The following is a 19,792-nucleotide window of genomic DNA, read 5'->3' on the forward strand; positions in this document are numbered from 1 at the left end:
GAGCAAAGGACCCAGTTCAGGCCATATGCCCGTCCTGGAGCTACAAGGGGGTACCACTCCGGTCGGACCCCCTAACTCACCCAGGGATCCACCTCCGACTCCTGGGAGCGGTAGGGAACCCCAGCACCTACTAGTGCCTTCAACACCTGAGGCCTTCCAGGCGGCTAGGGACCTAATGGGGCTTCTGGTACCACCTGTGCTGTGCCCGGCAGCAGATGTGGCTATGGCCCCTCAATCCAAGGGCAACCCAGCCATGGGGCTACCTCAAAGGACAGTGGAGCACCGCTGGTCCCCGGAGCAGAGGCGTAGTTCCCCGTCTCTGCTGCCACGAACCCTGACCCCACAGCCACAGTCACCAACCAGATGGCCCAGATCCCTGGCACCGCGTCTGTGGTCTCCACCAATGTGGCCCGATTCAAGGCCCCGGTCTCCATAGTCCCAACACCAGCATGCTTACCACCAGCGAATGCCCCAGCATAGGTCCCCATCCCCCAGATGGCCCTCAAAGCTTCAGTCTCCGCCAGTGTGGCACCACTCATTGCAACGGCACTGGTTCCCATTGCAGTTCCTTGGAGGGGCGTTGGTTGCTGCCTTTCAGGCACCAGTCTCCTGCACCGACAGAGAGTCTCCGCAGCCCCACCCTGGTCCCCAGAATCCCCAGAAGGTAATTGGTCTGAGCCAAAGTGGGAGTTTAGCCCCTCACCGAGAAAGCACTGATCTCTCTCAGCTCCAGAGACCAGCACGGGCCGCGTTGCAGCCATGCCACTGGCCTGCCCACTGGCCTTATTGGAACCCACTCCTCCCTAGCTGCTTCGGACAAGCGACCCCCTGCATCGTCACTACCAGGCTCAGAACACGGTGCAGACTCTGACACGGGGTTGGACGAGCAGGTGCCAATGCCGAGGGAGCCATCCCCAGAGGTGGAAAGTGCCCTGCCCCCTCCACCATGATGCTTTTGTTGCCGGAGGAGGTGGTGGCAGACCCTTCCCATTCCAGCACTCCAGATGACTTTAAGGAGCCCCAGGCCCTGTTAAGAAGGTGGCTTCCAACCTGAGACTGGAGGCCGAGGAGCTGGCAGAGCAGTCAGATACCCTCTTTGATGTGCTGCAGCCCCGGCACAGGTCGCACTGCCAGTCCATGAGGGGTTCTCAAGATTGCTAAGGTGCTGGGGCAAACCCCCTCATCTATGCTACCCACCTCCAAATGGGCAGAAAAGAAATATTATGTCCCCACTAAGGGATTTGAATACCTTTATACACACTGCCCCCTCGGTCGCTGGTTGTATCTGCAGCCAATGAAAGGGACTGGCAGGGTCAGGCAAGCGTCACACCTAAGAATAAGGATGCCAAGAGACCAGTCCTTTTTGGAAGGAAAATTTATTCGACAGCCCGTCTCCAGTTCCGGGTGTTCAACCATCAAGCCTGGTTGGGGAAATATAACTTTAATCTGTGGGACTCCCTCAGCAAGTTTAAGGAGGCTTTGCCACAGGACCTCGTCCAGGAGTTTGCCACAATCCTGGAGGAGGGCAAGGCGATGGCAAGAGGCTCCCTCCAGATGGCCTGGAACTCTGCCAATTCATCTGCCAGAGTCGTTGCCTCGGCTGTGGTAATGGGGCACAGCTCTTGGCTAAAATCCTTGAGTCTGTCCCAGGAAATGCAGTCCTCCATCCAGGACCTTCCATTTGAGGGCACTGGGCTCTTCTCAGAGCTGACGGGAGTCTTTGAGGGATGGCCTCAAAGATTCTCGAGCCACTCTGCACTCGCTGGGCCTCCACATGCCACAGAAGGTGAGAAAACAATTCCGGCCCCCTCCACCACCTAAGTCCTGGGGGCCTCCTCGACAAAGTGCCTATAGGAGGAAAGAAAGAGACAGGGGGTTTAAACACTGTCACCCTTCTTCCTCTCATTCACCTGCACAGTCCAGCCCTGCAAGACAACAAGGGGGCCAGACGCAGGCATTTTGATGGTGTGCTCGAGGTCAGCGCCACAGTCAGATCCCAGGATCCACCTTCTTATTCTTTCCTCAACTGCCTGTGCCCCTTCCAGTTGGCATGGTCATGAGTAACCTCAGACTGTTGGGGTCTCAGTATAATATCCTTGGGCTAAACCCTTCTCAGCCACCCCACCCCCACCCCTCTTCCCCATCCCTCTTCAGGGACCCTTCTCACGAGCAACTCCCAGTTCAAGAGGTGGAGAACCTCTTACAGCTGGGGGCAGTAGAAGAGGTCCCTCAAGGAATGAGGGGGAAAGGGTTCAACTCCTGCTATTTCCTAATCCCAAAAGTGAGCCTAAGACCCATTCTGGATCTGCGATGCCTCAACAAATATCTCAAGAAATTGGAATTTCACATGGTCTCCCTAGCCTCCTTCATTGACTCCCTGGATCCAGGAGACTGGTACGTTGCCCTTGATTTGAAGGACGAATACTGTCATATCTCCATCTGCCAAGGACACAGACAGTTCCTCCATTTTGTGGTGGGCCAATGCCATTTCCAATTCATACCATTACCCTTCGGACTCTCATTGGCCCCGAGAGTATTTACTAAGCGTATGGCACCAGTAGCCACTTACCTGAGGCATCAAGGGTTTCGGGTCTAGCCGTACCTCGACAACTGGCTTATCAAGGGACAATCTTGGGACCAGGTGCAAAGAAACCTCGATCTGGTACGTTCCACCTGTCACAATCTGGGTCTGTTGATAAACGAAAAGAAATCAACACTGACACTGTTGCAATGAATAGAGTTCACAGAAGTGGTACTCGACTCAAGGCAGGCCAGAGCCTTCCTCCCGGAGGCCCGTTTCCGAGCTATGTCTGACCTGATCTCGCATGTGAGGGCCCAACCTCTCACCACCAGTTGCACGTGCCTGAGGCTGTTGGGCTACATGGCAGCCTGTAATTATGTGGTGTGGTACGTGTGGCTCAACCTCAGACCCCTGTAGGCTTGGCTGGCATTGGTCTATATCCCCAACAAGCATGACCTGGACTGCATAGTCAGAGTGCCGGATCATATATGGTTGTCCCTGGAATGGTTGCTGAACCTCGGATCAGTGTTTAAGGGAGTCCCCTTCACGGCCCCAGCCCTGTCTGTGACCCTGGTCTTCGATGCCTCAGATTTGGATTGGGGAGGCTACCTGGGTGATCTCAGCATGCAAGATTGTTTGTTGCAAGGTGATTGCTCATTCCACATAAACATCAGAGAGCTCAGAGCAGTTCACTTGGCCTGCCAGGCTTTCCTGCCTCATCTGAAGGACAAGGTGGTCCAGATCCTGATGGACAACACCACCGCCATGTTCTATATCAACAAGCAAGGTGGAGCCTGGTCGTCAACCCTTTGCCAAGAATCTCTCTGGCTGTGGGACTTCTGCATGTGGGACTTCAGCGTATCTTCCAGGGGCCAGGAACATGTTGGCAGATCACCTCAACAGGACCTTCTCATCTCACCACGAGTGGTCACTCCATCCAGAGGTGTCAGCATGAACTTCCAGAGGTGGGGAACTCCCCAGGTGGACTTGTTTGCATCCAGGCAGAATAGGAAGTGGCATGTATTCTGCTCGATTCATGGGGTCGACAGGAGCTCCTTGTCTGATGCCTTTTTGCTCCCGTGGTCGGCGGCTCTACTGTATGCCTTCCCACCAGTGCCATTAAACCACGGAGTCCTTATGAAGATCAAGCAGGACAAGGTGAGGGTAATCCTGATAGCTCCGGTGTGGCCTCACCAACACTGGGTCGGCACACTGCTGAACCTCTTGGTGGCAGCTCCACTGTAGCTACCACTCTGGCCAGACCTGTTTTCACAGAACCACAGCAGGCTTCTGCACCTGAACCGAGCCGCGCTGCACATAACGGCTTGGCTGCTGCTTGGCTCAATGTGGAGGAACAGGAGTCCTCAGCCCGTGTCCAACAGCTGTTGGGCAGCAGGAAGCCCTTCACCAGGGCGCCCTTCACCAGGGCGACCTACCTGGCCAAATGGAAACGGTTCACGTGTTGGGCCTCAGACCAAGGTCTTCGGCCTGAACAGGCCTCGCTGCAGTCGATACTGGACTGCCTTCTGCATCTCAAGCTCCAGAGCCTATCCCTTTTGTCCATCCATGTCCAACGGGCTGCTATTTCAGCCTTTCACCCTCCATTCCAGGGCTCCAGACCTTTTAGAAACTGGACCATCATGTTGTGAGAAAACACTGACAGTGACATGACAGTCCGGTTTCTAAAAGGTCTGGAGCAGCTCTATCCTCGGGTCTGCAATCCCATCCCTCCTTGAGACCTGAACCTTGTACTGTCAAGGCTCACGGGCTCCCCCTTCAAGCTGTTGGTCTCTTGTTCTCTTCTTCTGCTCTCATGGAAGGTCTCATTCCTGCTGGTGATAACATCAGCCTGCAGGGTCTCTGAGATTAGAGCAGTTTCCTCTGAGCTGCCCTACATGGTGTTCTACAAGGACAAGGTTCAGCTACGGCTGCACTCAGCTTTCCTGCCAATGGTAGTTTCTCAGTTTCATACCAACCAGGACATATACTTACCAGTCTTCTTTCCAAAACCTCATAAATCAGATGAGCATAGATTACACTCTCTGGATGTCAGGAGGGCACTAGCCTTTTACATTGAAAGAACCAAGCCATTCCGCAAGTCATCGCAGCTGTGTGACGGAGCAGGGAGCAGGGCAAATTTAACCTGGGAATGTTGCAGGGGGGTTGCAGTGGGGATGTGGGACTTCCCTTGAAGGAAGCTACCTGAGCTGTAACCTGAGCCAGGAACGGGGGTGGGGAGAATTAACACCTTCTGCCCGGGAGACTGGACAAAGGAGAGGAGCAGCGGGAGGGGCTGGAAGTTTAGTTTCGGTTGGGGCTGGGTGGTGCAACGCAGGGAACCCCAAGCTGGGGTCTAAGCTCCCTGAACCTCCCAGAGGGACCTAATTGAGGGGGTCTGGTCGTACCTACACGCTCTGCTTGAGACGGTGTTCCTGTCCTTAAATAAACCTTCTGCTTTACTGGCTGGTTGAGAGTCGCAGTAAATCTCGGGAAGAGGGGTGCAGGGCCCTAACTCCCCCACAATCCGCAACAACTGGTGGCAGAGGTGGGATCTACTGCACCCCGTGAACGGCGCTTCCTGCAGTAAGTGACTGGGGAGCAGTAAAACGAAGGGGGATTGACGGGGACCAGGCCTGCTGAAGAGTGGGAAAGAGACGGTTATTACCCCTGGAAGTGTGTGACCAGCGAAAAAAACTTTTGCAGTAACAGGGTCCCCCGGGGGGATCGCAGCGAGTGGTCCCAGGGGTGGAGGAGTCTGCAGCTCGACCCTGGCAGAGAGGTGGTAACCTCGAGAAGGGCTGGCACACTAGGGGGCCCCCTGGGAACTGTGGGAAGCTGTGAGCACACAGGCCGGTGAGTGGCCAGCAGGAAAATGTATGCCAAGCGGCTTAAGAGCGACCTGGTGGAGCTGTGCAAGCAGAGGCGGCTGCGCATTGGGAGGCTCACCAAAGAACAGCTCATTGCCCAGCTAGAGGCGGAAGATCGCGCGAATGAACTGATCCCTGTGTCTCAGGGAAGCAGCCTGGCAAATGCAGCGCAGGCACCAGTGTCTGTCCCAGCTGGGAGTGGTCAGCCGGCTGCTGAGGGCTTCCCGAGACCCCTCCTTCCTATGCCTAGGGGAAGGGTGGGGAGGAGCCCAGCAAATACCAAAGGCGCCGTGGCCCCCCCGGCCAGCAGGGAACCCTCCCGGCGAAGCTCGCCGGCCAGCAGAGGATCCTCCCGGCGACGTTCGGCATCCGTGGAGCGGAATTGGCTGGAATGGAAGAAAAAGCTAAAACTGAGAAAGCTGAAGGATCGTAAACAACAGAAACAGCATAAACGAAAGAAAAAACAAAAACAAAAACAGAAAAATAAAAGACAGCGTCAGCATGAAAAAAAACAGAAACAGAAAAATAAAAAACAGCGTCAGCATAACCTAAAACTGGCAAAATTAAAGGGCAGCAAACCCCCGGCTGCGGTGAGTGAGGGGGGACCCAGGACTGCACGGAGCTTTAATAAGTGCATCATGGCCCCATACAAGGAGGGGGAGGACATGAATAACTTCCTGGAGGCCTTTAAAACGGCCTGCGAGCTGCACCGGGTTGATCCCGCGGACAGACTCCGGGTCCTTACCCCCTTACTGGACCCCAAAGCCGTGGCATTGTACCGCCAACTGGGAAAGGCAGAGAAAGGGAACTACGAACTATTAAAAAAGGCCCTGCTACGTAAGTTTGGGCTAACTCCTGAGATGTACCGAAAAAGGTTCCGAAGTCAAAATAAAACCCCTGAAATCTCATATCTGCAACTAGCCGTCCGCATGGAAAAATACGCCAGCAAGTGGGCTGGTGGGGCCCAAACAAAGGAGGACCTAATTAAACTGCTGGTACTGGAGCAACTGTATGAGCGGTGCCCATCCAACCTGAGGCTGTGGTTGGTGGACAAAAAGCCAGAAAACCCGCGACACGCCGGGCAGCTGGCTAATAAGTTTGTAAAGAGCCGGTCAGGGGGTGGCAGGGAAAAGCCCCAAAGGAACAGGCCCGCCGCGATGCAGAGAAAGAGTCACCCTGGGACCTCCCAAAGGGGGAATATGGGAAATCCCCTCCCACGGGGAATGCCCAGCATCAGGGACAACCGACCGGCTCGAGGGGACCCACGAAACATAAGCTGCTATTACTGCGGCCGAAGAGGCCACGTTCGGGCCCAGTGCCCCAAGCTCAAAAACAGACTGAGCAGACCGAACCCGCACCGGGTTAACTTGGTAGAGGCCCAGACGGACGAGGGGCAGGCTTCCCACGCAAGAGGGGCTGGCAGCTTATCAACTGCTCAAGAGAGAGAAGGGCCCCCGGCCAGCTTCTCTGGGGGGCCAGATGCTCCGGATTCAAAGTTCTCCGTTTACAGGGTTGGCGCGGGGCTGTCCCTGCGGAGCAAGTGCCTTGTTCCCCTGGAGGTGGATGGGAAGAAAGTTTATGAATACTGGGACACGGGCGCAGAGGTGACACTGGCCCGGCCCGAGGTGGTGGCCCCAGATCGGGTGGTGCCCAACACCTTCCTAACCCTGACCGGGGTGGGCGGGACCCCATTCAAGGTTCCCGTAGCGAGGGTACACCTGAAATGGGGGGCCAAGGAGGGCCCCAAGGACGTGGGAGTGCACCACCATTTGCCCACTGAGGTGTTGATGGGGGGGAACCTAGAGGACTGGCCAAGCAGCCCCCAGACCGCCTTAGTCGTGACCCGTAGCCAGAGCCGGCGAGGGGCACTACGCCCTGACCTTGGGAAGGATGTCCCACCGGAGGCACCAAACCCTTCCCAGGTGGGGAGGGAACACCCAAGGACAGGCCGCGGGGTGGCTGGGGCTTCCGACCCAGCCGACGAGAGGGAGCAGGTCCCCATCCCTTCCCCAGCCGCCGAGTTCCAGGCCGAGTTGCAGAAGGACCCCTCCCTGCGAAAGCTAAGGGGCCTGGCTGACCTCAGTGTGGTACAGACCATGAGGAGAAAATGCAAGGAGAGGTTCCTGTGGGAGAAGGGGTTCCTGTACCGAGAGTGGGCTCCCCCGGGGGAAGTGGAGTCGTGGGGGATCAGGAGGCAGCTGGTGGTTCCCCAGAAGTTTCGCCACAAGCTACTGTACCTGGCCCATGACATCCCTCTCGCAGGGCACCAGGGGATCCGGCGCACCAGGCAGAGGCTGCTACAGAACTTCTACTGGCCTGGGGTCTTCACCAACGTCCGGCAGTACTGCCGATCCTGTGACCCCTGCCAGAGGGTGGGGAAGGCCCGGGACAAGGGGAAGGCAGCATTGAAACCTTTGCCCATCATAGAGGAGCCTTTCCAGAAGGTGGCCATGAACATAGTGGAACCTCTCAGCAAGACGACCCGGTCTGGGAAGAAATACATCCTGGTGGTGGTAAATTTCGCCACCCGCTACCCCGAGGCAGTGCCCTTATCGTCCATTGAAGCAGACACTGTGGCGAATGCGCTGCTAACCATTTTCAGCCAAGTGGGGTTCCCCAAGGAAGTCTTGACGGACCAAGGGTCCAACTTCATGTCAGCCCTACTCCGGTGCTTGTGGGAGAGATGTGGGGTCCGGCACAACTGGGCCTCAGCATATCACCCCCAATCCAACGGGCTGGTGGAGAGGTTCAATGGGACGCTAAAAATGATGCTAAAAACATTTATAAATCAGCACCCGCAGAACTGGGACAAGTACTTACCTCACCTGCTGTTTGCGTACAGGGAGGTACCCCAGGAGTCTACCGGGTTTTCGCCTTTCGAACTGCTATATGGAAGGCGGGTAAGGGGGCCCCTGGACCTGATAAGAAACGAATGGGAGGGGAAGGCCACTCCTGACGGAGAGTCGGTGGTGGAGTATGTCCTGACCTTCCGGGAACGACTTGCCGAGCTCATGGGCCTAGCCAGGAAAAATCTGGCCAGAGCCCAGAGGAAGCAGAAGGTCTGGTATAACCGCACAGCACGGGCCCGCGCCTTCGCCACTGGGGATCAGGTGATGGTCCTCATCCCCGTGAGAAAAAACAAACTCCAGGCCGCCTGGGAAGGGCCCTTCAAGGTTGTCAAGCAACTAAACGAGGTAAACTATGTGGTGAAGCTGTCAAACCGGGCACACCACCACCGGGTGTACCATGTGAATATAATAAAGCCATATTATGACAGGGGGAATATGGTGTTGGCCGTGTGTGGACAGTGGGAGGGGCAGGGAGATGACCCTTTAGTAGATCTATTCCCTGGGACAAGAGTTGGCTTCCCCCTGGAAGCAATTCCCCTCTCTGATCGGCTAACCCCTGCCCAGCGAGCTGAGATCGGAGGGGTGCTGCATCTGTACCAACAGCTGTTTTCCAACCAGCCTGGACGCACTAATCTGACTGTCCACCGGGTGCAGACAGGATCGCACCTGCCTATAAAATGCTCCCCCTTCCGAGCCACAGGGAAAACTGCTCAGGACCTGGAAAGAGAGGTCAATGACATGCTGGCTTTGGGGGTGATCCAGCCGTCTTCCAGCCCTTGGGCCTCGCCGGTGGTGCTGGTCCCCAAAAAGGACGGGTCGATCCGGTTCTGTGTGGACTATCGGAAGCTCAATGCCATCACTGTAGCCGATGCCTACCCCATGCCCAGGCCGGACAAGCTCCTAGACAAGCTGGGAGGTGCTCGGTACCTTACCACCATGGATCTTACAAAGGGCTATTGGCAAGTGCCGCTGAATGCAGATGCCAGGCTGAAATCGGCCTTTGTCACCCCTCTGGGGCTCTATGAGTTCCTGACCCTGCCCTTCGGCCTCAAGGAAGCGCCGGCCACCTTCCAGCGCCTGGTGGATCAGCTACTGAGGGGGATGGAGAGTTTTGCCGTGGCGTATATCAATAACATCTGTGTCTTTAGCCAGACCTGGAAGGACCACATATCCCAGGTTAGACAAGTGCTGGACCGACTCCAAAAGGCTGGGCTGACCGTAAAACCGGAAAAGTGCAAGGTGGGGATGGCTGAGGTATCCTACCTAGGCCACCGGGTGGGAAGCGGCTGCCTAAAGCCGAAACCAGCCAAAGTGAAGGTGATCAAAAACTGGCCCGCTCCTCAAACCAAAAAGCAGGTCCAAGCCTTTATTGGGATGGCAGGGTACTATCGGAGGTTCGTGCCCCACTTTAGCGCCATAGCCGCCCCCATCACTAAGCTGTGCAAGAAGGGAAAGCCAGACAAAGTGGTCTGGACCGAGGAGTGCCAGGAGGCTCTCCGGGCGCTAAAGAAGGCTCTGGTCAGTGGCCCAGTTCTGGCAAACCCAGACTTTAACAAGCCCTTTATGGTGTTCACTGACGCCTCAGACACAGGACTGGGGGCGGTGTTAATGCAGGAGGACAAAAAGGGGGAGAGACACCCCATCGTGTACCTGAGCAAAAAGTTGCTACCCCGGAAGCAGAACTACGCGGCCATCGAGAAGGAATGCCTGGCCATGGTGTGGGCCCTCAAAAAACTAGAGCCATATCTCTTTGGGCGTCACTTCACCGTGCACACCGACCACTCTCCCCTGACCTGGCTGCACCAGATGAAAGGAGCCAACGCCAAGCTCCTGAGATGGAGCCTGCTCCTGCAGGATTATGACATGGACGTGGTCCATGTGAAGGGACGTAACAACCTAATAGCGGACGCATTGTCCCGGAGAGGGAGCCCTGAACTTCCCCAGGTCACTGGTCAAAGTGACCCCGCTCAGTTCAGTCTCGAAGGGGGGAGAGATGTGACGGAGCAGGGAGCAGGGCAAATTTAACCTGGGAATGTTGCAGGGGAGTTGCAGTGGGGATGTGGGACTTCCCTTGAAGGAAGCTACCTGAGCTGTAACCTGAGCCAGGAACGGGGGTGGGGAGAATTAACACCTTCTGCCCGGGAGACTGGACAAAGGAGAGGAGCAGCGGGAGGGGCTGGAAGTTTAGTTTCGGTTGGGGCTGGGTGGTGCAACGCAGGGAACCCCAAGCTGGGGTCTAAGCTCCCTGAACCTCCCAGAGGGACCTAATTGAGGGGGTCTGGTCGTACCTACACGCTCTGCTTGAGACGGTGTTCCTGTCCTTAAATAAACCTTCTGCTTTACTGGCTGGTTGAGAGTCGCAGTAAATCTCGGGAAGAGGGGTGCAGGGCCCTAACTCCCCCACAATCCGCAACAAGCTGTTCGTCATGGTGGCAGACAGGATGAAGGGCCTTCCTGTGTCCGCCCAGAGAATTTAATCATGGATCACCGCCTGCATCCATTTTTTGCTATGAACAGGCAAAAATGCCACCACCGACGATTGTAATGGCCAGAGGCGCCGACATTGTGGGTGCCCCGAGGCTGGAGCACCCACAGGGAAAAATTAGCAGATGCTGTACACCCACCAGCAGCCAAGCTCCCCTCCCCCCCACCTCCTCCTCCTCCTCCGCCTCCTCCCCTGAGCACCCACATCCCCACTCCTCCACCTACCTCCCAGCGCTTCCCGCCCAGCCACCGCCAAACAGCTGTTTGGCTGCTCCGGGAGGGTGGGAGGAGGAGTGGGAACGTGGCACACTCAGGGGAGGAGGTGGGGAAGAGGCGGGGCAGGGGCGGGGATTTGGGGAAGGAGTCAGAATGGGGGCAGAGTTGGGGCGGGAACTTTGGGGAAGGGGTTGGAATAGGGACTGGGCAGGGTCTCATGAAAGGGGTGGAGTCGGGGCAGGGTTGGGGCAGAGTGGGGTCGAGAACCCACCGGCAGGTGCAGAAGTCGGTGCCTATGCTAACCGCCCATTCAACCAGGGCACAAGCCTCAGCAGCAGCTTTCCTGGTCCAGGTGCTGATCCAAGATATCTGCTGGGCCATTACCTGGTCATCCATCTACACATTCACATCCCATTACACACTTACCCAGCAGGCCTGAGATGATGCTGGCTTCGGTAGAGCAGTATTGGAAGCTGCACAACCATGAACTCTGAGCCCACCTCCAGGGATATTGCTTGTGACTCATCTAGAATGGAATCAACATGTTTCTTAAGGTCATTTAGAAGTAAAGCAAAATTAGGTAACCGTTGAACTGGTCCAATGAGTAGTTCAGCAAGCACTCGAAGAAGAAAAAATGGTTACCTCACCTGTCTTTCGTAACTGTTGTTCTTCGAGGTGTGTTGCTCATGTCCATTCCATTACCCACCCTCCTACCCCTCTGTCGGAGTTGCCGGCAAGAAGTCTTTGCAAAGCGTCTTGAAGATAAAAGACCAACAGACACAGAGACATTAGGTTCTTTTGTTTGGTGACAGGTATTCAGAAAACTTCCATATCTGCACAGAATGAGAAAGCTATTCCATAATACTAAAGTGTGACATTTACTTTGTTTTTAAAACAAAATGGCACCAGCAAATTGAGGGGCTTTAGGGTTTCAAAAGCACCTAAGTGATTTAGGAGTACCAAGTCAATGGGAATTGTGCTTCTGTGTCACTGGGGAGCTTTTGAAAATTCGACACTTGGTGATTGTTTTATTAGAAAATAACAAAATAGAGCATCTGACCTAATAACTTCCAAAATTTAGATGAGAGGAGGGAATAGGGGTGGAAAACTTCTTTTCCAGGCTCATCTTGTTTCAACCTGCAAGGAATTTTTATCAGAGATTCATAGATTTCCAAGCCAGAAGGCATCATTATGATGATCTAGTCTGACTTCATGAATAAAACATCAAGGTCATGGCAGCAGAACTCTCTTTGCTGTAAAAGCCTGCATGCTGGTGTGGTGGATTACAATTTTTGGTTTATTTTGTTTTGTTTTCAGTATATCTATACCCTAGGAATTTTTATTCAGAGAAAAGAGTTTTTAAAGGGTTTATTTTTGCTATATGCATCTTACACAGAGAACTTGCCCCTGACCTTAAGGTGTTTTTTTAATGGTTTATTCTACAGAAGATCAGTGCTGGCAGCCTATCTTTTAATAAATCACATATATCTGTCTAAACTAAACACATGGACTATATCATCCCATTGATTTGTTTTTTCTTTAGACAGAGCTCTGTGGCCCATATCATCATGTCAGTTTTGAAGCAGAACTCTCTGCTGATTTAATTAGGGAATTCTGCTTAAAAACTGATGGTATGATGTGGCCCAGTGTACTGTATCAAAAATTTTAATGACCATGGGATAGATCTTGATGCCAATTAAGACTGCTTGGTGGTACGCCAGCAGACTTAAACTTACCTAAGGGTTTATATACCCTAGAGTTTTTAAGCCCTGTTTACTGGCTGCCCCCGCATTAGCTAGCCTGTCTGGACATGCCAAAAAATGGTATATTGGCTCTAGGGTAAACCACAAATGTTTATGCCCTGGGACAAAAGTTTGCGGACCATCCAGACTGAAATCTACTAACATGTTAGCTAATTTGAGTTAATTAGCAACCATTAGCTCAAGTTAAAAAAAAACACTTTAGACAAAACCTAAGTGTCAATCAAGTATTCTTTTGATGTAGAGCCAGCCTGTGGCCTATAGTTGGTATAGCCATCTGCTGGAGAGGAAGACGTGGCTGCATTGGGTGATCGTCAGCTGCTGAAAGAGCTTCCCCCCACCACTTGGGGGCACTGTACAGGAGCCAGGCTGGCCCCAGGATCAGGGGAACACAAAGGTGGTGTACAGCCATCTTTGGGTATGCCTACCTGAGGTATTTAGATGCTGCATGTGATTATCAGAACTGGGAGCACTGGCTGTTGGGAGTCTGAAAGGACAGGAAACAGGAAGGAGGGGGAGGAGTTGAGGAGGGGGGGAGAGTTACAGAGTGTGCAGTTACAGCTTGGAAAAGAGACTTGCACTGTAAATAAAGTTCTGTTGAAGTTGTTAATACTTTGCTTGGTGGACACAACACGACCCTTTGAGCTGGAGGTGTAAATTCCAGCTCGAGGAGACATATTCACAATAACTGATTGAACTAGCATGATACAAATAGAAGCATAGCCTCAGCAATGGGAATGGTTAGAGGGGCTTGTTGCCCGAGTATGATCCCATCTGAGACCGTAGGGATGTACTCAGGTGGCTAGCACCTCCTGCTTGTGACACCATGGCTCCACCTCTGTTTTTAGCATGGTAGCTCAGTCAGAGCTAGGTCGGGTATGTCTCCTCAAGCTGGAATTTACGCCCTCCCTGGGGTAACGTGCTAGTTAGAACTTCACAGGACTCTCTTCTTGCCCTATGTAAGAACTAATATATATTGTTGTTCAAACACTGTGAGACCTACATAAATAACTAGTAATTTGGATGCTTTTATGCTCAGTGACACACTGCTACTTAACTGCTCTAGGCTTTTGGCTTTTTTTTTTTTTTTTAACAACAAGAGAAGCTTGTGTGAGCCATTTGAAAAACAGAAGTTGCTTGTGCTTACATAAGGTGTCATCTCCTGTATTGCACTTGTAAGCTGTATTCAAGATGCACTAGTGCTTAAGCAGAGAGAAACGTGCTACACTAAAAAGACAGAGCAAGCAAGATCCAGTGCATCTGAATAAAAATGACTGTCTACTTATATACACTGGTCTCCTGCTGCACCACTGGACCAGGCTCACTCCCCTTTCTTCAGAACTAGCCACTGTTGTTCCAACCAGTAAACAACCCCCACTTATGAACACATAAATGGGGAAACAAGTGGCATACACACTATTGGAATGATGATTTTCCTTATTTACCATGCAGTGCTTTCTGCTTCTGTGCATAGACTCTGAATGCTGAGACACATGGCATCAAGCAAGGGGGAGGTTTACACAATAGAAGGTTATAATAGTAATAAAAGGAGTGTGACGCACAGGAGTATTGGTAAGAGACTGAGTTTATTCTTTGACAGGTTTCAGAGTAACAGCCGTGTTAGTCTGTATCCGCAAAAAGAAGAACAGGAGTACTTGTGGCACCTTAGAGACTAACAAATTTATTAGAGCATAAGCGTAGTTCACGAAAGCTTATGCTCTAATAAATTTGTTAGTCTCTAAGGTGCCACAAGTACTCCTGTTCTTATTCTTTGAGTTATTCTCTATTATTTATGACAAGTTAGAGTTACAAAAAAGTATATCCCTATTGCATGCCAATGGTTAGTATACACACATTCCGGTGGCTGCTGTTGCACCATTAAAAAAACAAAAACAAATACAGATAATATACGTTAAACATTTTGTCTAATGAATCAGCCTTTGGCTTGTATTCAAAACTGAAAATACTCTTACATTTTGAAGTACAGACTTGACCCCACTGACTGCTCTTATGAAAGTAGCGCTTGTTTTTGATGCCCTTGTTCAGATTTTTTGGGTTTATTACAAATACTTAACTTGTTGGGTTTTATTACAATGACAATACCGTTAATACTGATGGTTGGTGTCTGTATTCTCCTAATGTCACCTAATTTTACCATCTGATCACAATTAGCTTTTACTTTATTTTTCAGTGCTAATGAGACTTTATGCGGCGCCTGTATTTTAGAGGCATACTGGGTTCTAGATCAATGTGACATTATATATCGCTAATACATCCTCGGTCCATTAAACACCTTAAATTCCTTAATAACTTTATGCATGCAGTTCTACAGCCAAATTACACTCATTTGATCAACTGATTGACAGACTGCTGCTCAACCCAGGCACCTTTGGGACTTGTTCCAATATTCCAAACTCTACTGATTTAGTATCTGTCATTTATACAGATATACCAATGTAGCTTTGCCACATGGATTCATTTTGGTTCCAATTTATGAAAACACTTAAGTACATGCTTACGTCCACCCATTTTCAGAACAGTATGTAAATATGTGCTGAATGTCAAGCATGTGGTTCAGTCTTATTGATACTTCCTTGAATCAGGGCCTTTGTGCCCATTGTATGAAACAAACAATTTTGAATGTGACCATCAGACACTCACTAATATTTTTGTATGGTTTTGTATGCACTGGCTTTATTACATGTCATGAAGCATCAATATCTATACTGAAATTAACATTTATAAAAATATTTTCCAGAATCACAAATCAATACACTGCTTGTGTTAATTTCAATGGAATAAATGAGCTGAGCTAATCAACTATGTTAATAGGACCCTGTCACTATTAAACAAGTTTTGGGCTTCTGGAATACAGAAACCTCGGTTTGCTTAGTCCCATGCAAGCACACCATTAAAAGTCTTTTTAACCTTTTATTAAAGATACAGAAAAGAAGGGAAAATAGTTAAAGCATTTGAAATGTAAAATATTAAGTAGGCTTTCATTTTAACAATATCCCTTTTTCCCTCCATAAGAAACACCTCTGCCCCTCTAACTCTCCCTGACCCTCTGTCTGACAATCTCTTGGATGGTATTAATGATGCTAATAACTTTTATTGGGGGAAAAAGAAAGCTAGTTGAAGTCAGCTGAAGATGCTTCACAATTATATCAATTGGCTTCTTTGTTTTAACTAATTCAGTCTTTGTCTCCCATTCATTATTACAGATTATTGCAGCATTTTGTGAACCTTTACCCACATTTTAACAATTGAGCTCACAGAAAAAGCATAATGTAGAGAAATGCCAAGTTAGCCATTCACAGCAGAAACAATATTTCATTTTAATTTACAGAAAATTTACTCTGAAAACTGGGACATGTTTTCTTGTAGGACAACCAAACTGAAATGACAAATGATTAGAATATTTTCCCCAGCCTATTGTGGACACCAGTAGCAGCTGGGTTCTCTGTGCCTTCCTCACCCTCAGGCAGAGGTGAAAGTAAGCCGGTACGCCCCGGGGCGGATCGGCTTCCGCTGGCAGCAATTTAAAGGGCCTGGGTCTCCCAGCAGCGGAGCCCTGGGGAAGCGGCGGCAGGGCTCGGGCAGTGATTTAAAGGGCTGGGGGCTCCTGCCGCAGCTACCACCCTGGGCCCTTTAAATCGTCCCTGGAGTCCTGAGGTAGCGGCGGCGGGGCTCCGGCGGCTATTTAAAGCGTCCAGGGCTGCGGCAGCAGCTACCTCCCCGGCCCTTAAAATAGCTGCCGGAGACCCACCTCCCCAGGGCTCCGGGGACGATTTAAAGGGCCCGGAGCTCCCACTGCCGCTATCCTCCGGGGCCCTTGAAATCGCCACCTGAGCCCCACTGCTGGAGCCCTGAGGTAGCAGCAGCGGGGCTTTGGCGGTGATTTAAAGGCCAGGAGCTCCCGGCTGCCCCTACCACCTAGCAAAACTAGGAGAACCATAGGTACACCTATACCTGTGACAGATATTGTAATCCATGCAATATTTTTTGAGAACAGACTGTATTAAGTTTATGAATAGTTTATGTATTAACTCCTCCAGGAACCAAAAACAATGGGCAGTGATTAAGGTGAATCACTTAGATCCTAATCCTGGGGGGCTTGGATGTACTGATTCAAACTGGATTTAAACTGACTCAGGGCCTTGGACAGGACCTTCTGTCCAAGAGGGCCCCAACCCTTGCAGATGGGTATGGGTGCAAGGTTGTATAATTTTTGGTGGTGCCCAGAATGGGTCCAAGCAGAGATGTCCCATCCATAGGACGGACCCGGGCAACCGCCCCAGGCCCCATGCTTTGGGGGGCCCTGTGCTTCAGGGGGATGTGGGGTCCAGGGTGGCCTGGGGGGGCAGCAGGGGGCGACCTGGCACCAGGCCACCCTGGACCCCACATCCAACTGAAGCATGGGGGCCCCCAAAGTGCGGTAAGCCCAAACATTGGTGGAGCCGGGCCCTTGTTCCTAAATATTGGTGGAGCATGGACACCACAGACCCATGCAGATGGGTTGAAAAGACTTTAGCCTACTAGCGCTTCATAAGTTTGATGACTCTTGGTATGATTAGTGTGTGTTTAAATCGGTTTATTGTTTTCATTATGATTTCTTTGTAATGCTTTTGCCTTGAGAATAACTCTGCATGCTTACAAAGAGCTGTGTGGTAATTTGTGATTGCTGGCAATACACTGTTGTGGCACTGGCAGACCAGCCAACCTGTGTATGACCCATTACAACTTAACGAGGTCTTTGTATTAAGACAATTCACTTGTATGTGAATTTCACAGAATTTCACATCAACGCATTCATTTGCAGTAATAGTAATCAAGGATAGATGTTAAATGTATTTGGCTGTGTTTACCTATATCCTGTTAGAAGTTTAACAAAGTAACTAAATTAGCTTGTAGATGCTAATTCCCTTTCATGCCTTAATTATGTATGCAACTGTGTCCAGTTAACCCGAAGATAAAAGGTGTAAGGTACTGCAGGAAACCAATAATATTATCTACATTGTCTTCAGCTTAACTATCTATGTTATAATGGAGGACCAGATAATTGCTGTATGTAAATGAGTTTAACTAGTTTACCTGGGTATGCATTGGAAATAGAAGATTAGCTTCAAAGCAATGGTCCACAGGCAATCTGCATTACCTATTCTTCTTTGGGGGATGGTCCTGCTGTAACAATTTCTGTGAGGAGGCTTGTCAGCCTGCTAGAAGAGCTGTAAAAGAGAAGCCCCGGGCCTGATCCTGCCACTCTAGCCTGCTTAAACTTTGAACAGGGAAAGCGTAAGCCATAAGATGGAGATTTTCCAAATAATTATTTGGAAATACCCTGGAAAATGTATGGAAAGACTCTAACAGACTTTACATCTAAGCTGCCTTTGTATTCTGACCTGTTGGGATGATTCCAGAGACTTTTACAAGCCAGCAGTTTATTGCATCACTGCTGTGATCTTGATCTAAGAATACTGGAAATCATTTGTATGTATATTGACCTTTTAACCATTTGTAACTTTCTTCTTTCTTTTTCCTTTTATTATTAAACCTTTAGGTTTTAGTTACTAAAGGATTGGCATCAGAGTGGTTATTGGGTAAGATTTCAGACTCTCATTGACCTGGGGATAAGTATCTAATCCTTTGGGATTGGTGAACCTCACATATGTTGAATCAGGTTTTCAATAATTCCTCACGATATTAGACTTGGCTGTCTAGATGGGAGCCAAGGGCTGGATTGCCTAAAGAGGACTGTGTTTGACTTCTTGTTAACCAGCATAGTGCTTCAGAAGCTGTTTTGTAACTGACTTGGTGAATCTAATTACAGAATAAACCACCAGTTTGGGGGATTGTCTGCCCTATTTCTTGCAGTCTGCCCAGTCAGAAGGAAGTGGAACAAGGTCCCTGCCCAGAGACATGTGATGGCTGGAGACCTGAGTCCTGACAGGGCACTTCTGGAGTGGACAATAGAGGAGGAATACAGATGTAATTACAGTGAAACTGTGCCAACACCAACCTGTGAAAACCACAGGATCAGTCACAATGCACTACATAGTTTGTAATGTGACTGCAACATTGTAATACGTTTTTCATACATAAATGTTTGTTTATATGGGGTTTTAAAGTATGGGTCACTGTCTTACAGGGGTGCTAAAATGTTTGTAATTTGTATTGTTTTCTGTTTCTTTAGCGTTGTTTTCTGCTTCTTTACATACAATACCGTTTTAATTTTGGAAACTGAGTATATTAGTTTACACCTAGCATAACTGCTACATTACCAGATCAAAATGGGAGTCATTAACACACACATAGTTAAGCTCTGTACACACGAAGGCACACTATTTCATAAAAGCATCACACAGTGCTATTGTGGCTGACAGTTAAAACGCCCTTTAAGGCCTCCTTTAACAGAATACCCCCACAGCTGGCTTTTTAATATCCCTTGTATCTTGCTGGTCAAATTCAGCAGGCAGACAGTTCACCTACCCCTGCACCCAGCCAGTAGCCTTTCACCTATTGCTTCACAGCTATTACCCAGTACATGACATGCAGCTATAATGATTGAGATGGTTGCCTCCCTTAGATCCAATCTAGCTAGTAAACATGGCCAGTGATCCTTTAATCTACCAAAAGCACATTCAGCAGTCATCCTGTACCTGCTCAGCTGTCAGCTGAATCTGTCTTTGATGCTCTCAGGGTGTATGGCTTCAGGAGCTAGGGGAGCAAGGAATAGGCTGTGTCCTCCAGAATCACGCTTGGCATTTCAACATTGCCGATGCGAATGCACTGATGGGGGAAGACTGTTCCTGTTTGAAGCTTTTGGAAAAATCCTGTGTTCTTAAAGATGTGAATGTCATGCATCTTCTCTCACCAGCCCACACTGATATCAGTGAAGCCTCCCTGATGACTCACTTGCAACACCATGGAAAAGTATTATTTTCTGTTCATATACTCTGTGGGATGATGGCAGAAAAGGAATATGCCATCTATTGTCCCACTGCAGTTCAGAAAGCCCATTGCTGCAGATCTACACCCTATTCCCTGCAGATTACTGACTGTCACAGTTCTGTGCAGCAGAATATGCTTAATGCC

General features: G+C 50.3%; 1 long non-coding RNA gene across 1 annotated transcript; it reads right to left on the minus strand.

Moving 5' to 3' along the window:
* Positions 1–1,384: 1,384 nt before the first annotated feature.
* Positions 1,385–19,520, minus strand: LOC128830493 (uncharacterized). Its single transcript, XR_008443591.1, has 5 exons — positions 19,357–19,520; positions 11,585–11,692; positions 11,364–11,463; positions 2,570–2,689; positions 1,385–1,848 (listed from the first exon to the last, which is right to left on the minus strand). It is a non-coding gene; the product is annotated as an uncharacterized LOC128830493 (long non-coding RNA).
* Between the last annotated feature and the right edge of the window lie 272 nt (positions 19,521–19,792).

Source organism: Malaclemys terrapin, chromosome 1 (assembly GCF_027887155.1).
Source record: "Malaclemys terrapin pileata isolate rMalTer1 chromosome 1, rMalTer1.hap1, whole genome shotgun sequence".
Taxonomy (NCBI): Eukaryota; Metazoa; Chordata; order Testudines; family Emydidae; genus Malaclemys; species Malaclemys terrapin.